Source organism: Lutra lutra, chromosome 7 (assembly GCF_902655055.1).
Source record: "Lutra lutra chromosome 7, mLutLut1.2, whole genome shotgun sequence".
Lineage (NCBI taxonomy): Eukaryota > Metazoa > Chordata > Mammalia > Carnivora > Mustelidae > Lutra > Lutra lutra.
Genome location: NC_062284.1, coordinates 140,011,922 through 140,017,469, shown reverse-complemented (window position 1 = coordinate 140,017,469; position 5,548 = coordinate 140,011,922). Strand labels below are relative to the sequence as shown.

The 5,548-nt window shown below is 45.8% G+C and overlaps 1 long non-coding RNA gene across 1 annotated transcript; it reads right to left on the bottom strand.

Annotated features, from left to right (window-relative positions):
* Positions 1-410: 410 nt before the first annotated feature.
* On the bottom strand, positions 411-5,025 carry LOC125105664 (uncharacterized). The gene is made up of 3 exons (XR_007128977.1): positions 4,663-5,025; positions 4,372-4,419; positions 411-617 (listed from the first exon to the last, which is right to left on the bottom strand). It is a non-coding gene; the product is annotated as an uncharacterized LOC125105664 (long non-coding RNA).
* Between the last annotated feature and the right edge of the window lie 523 nt (positions 5,026-5,548).

Genomic DNA, 5,548 nt, shown 5'->3' with positions numbered 1-5,548 from the left:
ATGTAATTGGCAATGGTTGGGGTTTGTTGCCTTTATTGCTTTTAATAGCTGTATAGCCGCTGATTGCCCAAGCTGATGGTTAATTTAATTTCTGTCAATACAATATTGGGGCTGTCTGCATATTCAGACCATGATTAACTGCTGCTGAGTCCATAACACTGGTGTTATTATTACTGCATTTAACTACCTCTCGGGAGAAGACAAATTAAATTATGTTGAAAATGCTGTTGATTATCATTACGAACTTATTTGTAGAGCACAATTACTGATCTGTTGTAAAATAAATCAAATTTTTTATCATCTTGGTATAAATTAACTTTACCGTAGGAGAATGGAGAGGGAAGCCTGAAAGACTTTGGGCCTCCTTGTGTAAGTCAACGGAGAACTGCATTAAAATAATAATCACACGCGAACGTAATATTATATTTTAATAATGAGCTACTTCATGACTGAGAGTGCCTCATAGATTATGGAATTCCAACAATAAAGCAGCTAGCTCAACGTGTGCCGTGCGCTGTTGACTCCAGCGCGGGTTGAGATCGGGGGATGAATTATTCCCGGGATGTGACTCCAATTCAATCTGAAATCACCACTGGAGTAATTTAAGGAAGGCGGCTCTAAGAACACAATTACATTAATAGCTTACATGTGATCATCATTTAGCTTTTGCCATTTCTTTACAATTTACTAGGTTCTGTTACCATAATGCAAGTGAGGCCAAACCCGGTCACATGAGATCAATAAGCCGTAGCCTGTCACCTTCGCAATGGCAAAGACCAAAGACCCCAGGCCTGCAGGCCACAGAGTCTCAGACTCGCTGCCCATAATTAACTGTACACGCAAGCCTGATCTCAAGCCATCCACTAATGGCCAATGAAGGCAATAATATTGCATGCTCCTTTCGCTATTATTTTGAGCAATTTCTGCACCTTTAAATAACTATGTGCATCAAATCGTTGAGTAATCGGAGGAAGAAATATGTACCACCAGGGCCTTCCATTTAAATACAAGTGGCTATGTGGCAAGGCAGTGTAACAGACTGGGAGCCCAGCAGAGTTCAGTTCAAGGCCCTTCCCTGCCACAGACAGGCCAATCGTGGGCAAGATGACCCGTCTTGCTGGGCCTCAGTTTCCTCTTTTGTAAAATGGGGATGTTTGGGTTTTGTGGCTTAGTTCAGCAAATTAATTTTTTTCTATGTTCTGCAACAAATTACCACCAATGTAGGGCTTAGCAAACACCCATATATTAGCTCCCAATTCTGCAGGTCGGAAGTGTAGGGATGCAAATAGAGACAAAATCATCATAGCACAACTATAAGGTTAGGAATTATTAGCCTGGGGCACCTAGGTGGCTTAGTGGGTTAAAACCTCAGCTTTTGGCTCAGGTCATGATCCCAGGGTCCTGGGATCGAGCTCCGAATCAGGCTCTCTGCTCAGGAGGGAGCCTGTTTCCTGCCCACCTCTGCCTGCCTCTCTGCCTACTTGTGATCTCTGTCTGTCAAATAAATAAATAAAATCTTAAAAAAAAAAAAAAAGGAATGGTTAGCCTGGGTTGTTCAGTTGGTTAAGCACCCAACTCTTGATTTTGGCTCAGGTCATGATCTCAGGGTCATGAGATCGAGCCCTGTGTCAGGCTCCACACTGGGTGTGGAATCTGCTTAAGATTCTCTCTCTCCCTCTGCCCCTCCCCCACTATGTGCATATGCTCTCTCTCTCTAAAAAAACAAAAACAAAAACAAAAAAACATTAACGTTTGCCACCAACCACCAGGAACCAGGAGAGTCATAAAATAGAGGCTCCTTCATAGCCTCCAGAAGGAACAAATCCTGTTGACACCTTCATTTGAGACCTCTAGCCCTCAGCACTGTGAGAAAACTATGTTCTGTTGTTTAAAGCCTCCTTGTTCAGCAGTTTCACAGGTCAGCCCCAGAAAATGAATCAAACTATCATCCTTCTGGGGTGGGAAGCATATGATCTACCCTAAGCCTCTCCTCTGGGCCAGGCACTGAGGATTCCGGTGAAAAGGACCATCATGGAGCTCCGTCCTGGAAGGAACTCTGCCACCTGCCCATGGGGATATGGACCCTCACGTGGTCCCGGCTCTCCTGACTCAAGCTGACCTCCTGGGTGTCTCCATGTGTCCATCTGTTTCCAGTAAGTTACCAGCTCCTCTGTTGCCCCCAGCTGCATGACCTTAGCTTAACCACTGACCTTGGCTGGACCATGGAGGAACACCTTGGGACCATGGAACCGAAGGCCATGTCTGCCCCCCAGGGAAGAGTTGTCACACACACACCCCCCACAAAGCTGTCTTGCTGCCCAGCAGAGTTTGCACGTCATTGGCAGTGGGCATTCTTGCACACAGGGGCACAAAGATAGAGAAAACCCAGCTCTTAGCCCTGCTGCAGTGACCCTTAAACAATCCTGTTATTTTCTGGGACATGCCTTGAATGGCCTTGTGGGGGCTGGAGTCAGATTAACTTAGCTTCCTGCCACAAATTGGAACTGACGTGTCATATGGGTGAGAGCTGCACGAAGTAAAGAAACACTTCATTTGGATAAAATAAGTGTGATCCACAACAATGGTACTTTCCTTCAAAGACAATACCTCAGTGTTCACTCCAGTTCTAAAGAGTGCCACTGGGTTCCAGGGGTGGGGAGAAAGAAGGGCTGGAGTCCAGAACCTCCTGGTTGTTTTTAAAGACAAAGTACTGGCTTTACAGATGGGGCTGCAGGAAGGAAACACAGAACGCATGTCTGGGCTTTCCAACCCACCTCTTCAGCTTGCTCTTGGAACACTGGAACTGTTACATGGCTCCTCAGAACCGGGTGAGGGATGAGGCCACAGCCCCAGTGTCTGCAGACCAGCCTATTGGCATATCCACACCTTCATCCTCCTCTGTGGTTCCAGAAGGATCCCTCTCCTGCACCACCCTCCCCCGCAGGAGGGCTGCAGTACACACCATGCCTCAGCACAGACATGGTTTTCCCTGAAGCATCTTCCCTCATGTGTGATGAGTGTGTCAGTGCGTCCTTCCTCTCTCCCTCTGCCTCTTCCCTGACGGTCCCCGCCCTGTCCTCCATCCCTGCATTTCTCAGCCCACCGAAGTGGCTTGCCCGCCTGCTCACCTGACCACCTCTGAGCCCCCATGGCTTCCCTGCAGTGTCTTTAGCCTGTTCAGCGCACCCTTCCACTATGTCAACGAATAACTAAACATGTGAGGACCAGCTCCCTGGGTTGTAGGGATCCATTTCCAGAGAGCTCTGTCCCGCTGAAAACTGGGCTCTGTGAGGAGCTGTCTTCCCCGGCTTTTCATCACCAACTGCACAGAAACCTGACAACACGTTCCCAGACCTAGACAGTGTTGCACCATCTGCTTTCAGGCCCTGACCCTCCAGGCTGCTCCAGATTGACCTCAAGAGTCACTGCTCAGTTCAGCCTACTGGGAGAGTTGGTAGCGGCTCTCCTGAGGTTCTTGAGATTTGTAACAATCTCTGGGGAGCCCTTCAGAGCCCTTGCTTGAATACTGACACTGAGAAGGTCGCAGGTGTCTTTGCTGCCTTTCATGTCTGCAGCCCTCCAAATGGTTGCAGAAGCTTCGAATTCCTTATTGAAAACAGCTCAAACAGGTTTTTTAAGACCCAGCAAACTAGGGGTGCCTGGATGCCTCCATCAGTTGAGCATCCAGTCCTTAGTTTTCATGATCTCAGGGTCATGAGATGGAGCCCCACATCTACTCCACACCCAGCATGGATTCTCTCTCTCCTTCTCCCTCTGCTCCTCCCTCCTGGGCACACACACATGAACACACTTTCTCTCTCTCTCTCTCTCTCTCTCACTCTCAAAAAAAAAAAAAAGTGTGTGTGTGTGTGTATATAGCAAACTAATTCTGAATTTATCTAGGAAGACAGAAGCCCTGAATGGCTCAAATAATCTTGAAAATGAAGAAAAACATGGGAAGAATTGCTCTACTCAATAATAACTCTTACCATATACATAGAATAATCATGAAAGTGTGGTATTGTGTGAGGGATGGGTGCAAAGATCAGTAAAACAGAAGACTGACCCAGAGACAAACCCACACCAATTTGCCCACATGATTTTTGGCAAAGCTACCCATACAGCTTGAAGGAAAAATGAGGACCTTTGCAGAAAGTGGTTCTGCTGAAACTGGACATCCCTAAGCAAAAGAAATGACTTCAACCTAAACCTCACATCTTATACAAAAATTAAATCAAATGTAAAATGTACAACTGGAAAGCTTTTGGGTGGGGGAGAGAAAGAAAATCTTCAGAATCTAGGGCCAACCAAAAAGTTCTTGGACTTGACACAAACAATGTGATCTATAAAAGGAAATTCCATCAATCATACCTCATTGACACCATAAATTTCAGCTCCACAAAAGTCCCCGTTAAGAGGCTGAAAAAAAAAATGATCCATTAAGAAAATGGGCAAAAGACATGAACAGGCATTCCACCACAGAAGATACTCAGATGGCAAATGAGCCCATGAAAAGATGTGGAGACACATTAGCCATTAGGGAAATGTGAAGTCAAACCAGAGTGGGACCTCACGACACGCATCAGAGCCAGTAAAATACCAAATAGTCACCTACCAGCTGCTGGCGAGCATGTGGAAAAACCGGAGTCCCCCCCTACTTACCCATGGGCAGGTAACATGGTGCAGCCACCCTGGGAAACCATTTGTCAGATTTTTTAAAAGCTGAACAGGCAGTGACCACACAACCCAGCCATTGTCCTCTTGCCAGGTGACCCCACAGAAATGAAAACTAATGTTCACACAAAAACCTGGATGTGTATGTTTCCCACAGCTTTCTTCCTAATATCCAAAATGAACACAGGTCCTTCGGTAGATGGATAGTTGAGTAAACCGCAATGCCTCCCCACCGTGGAACACTATTTAGTGGTAAAAACAGATCAAACCACTGTTACTTGCAGTGGCTTGGAAGAATAACTCTTTAAGGAATTACACTGAGTGGGGAAAAAAGCCAATCCCAACAGGTTATTTACTACATTATTCCATGTGTAGAATGTTCCTGAAATGAAAGAATAGGAGAAATCAAGAACAGACAAGTAGTTACCAAATGTTAGAGGGATGGGGTGGGGGCCCAGCAGGGAGGAAGTGGGATCCTTGTAGTGACGGAAATGTTCCGTATCTTGACTGTGGGTGGTCTTGTATACACACACATCATAAAACTTCCTAGAACTAAATACACACACACACACACACACACACACACACACACACACACACACACACACGCAAATGAGTACTAATGAAATAGGGAATCTGGATGAGATCTCTGGACTGTGTCAAAGCACAAAAGCTGGTTGTGATATAGCACCATAGTTTCACAAGATGTTACCATTGTGGGAAACGGGGCCACCTACCCATGGGATCTCTCTGCCTTGAAGGTAAATCTGTAATTATCTTAAAATGAAAAGTTTAATTATAAAAAGAACCCATTTGTAGCCAGAACTCATGAGTGATTGCTGTTTTTCCAACCAAATTCTGACAGCCACCATCC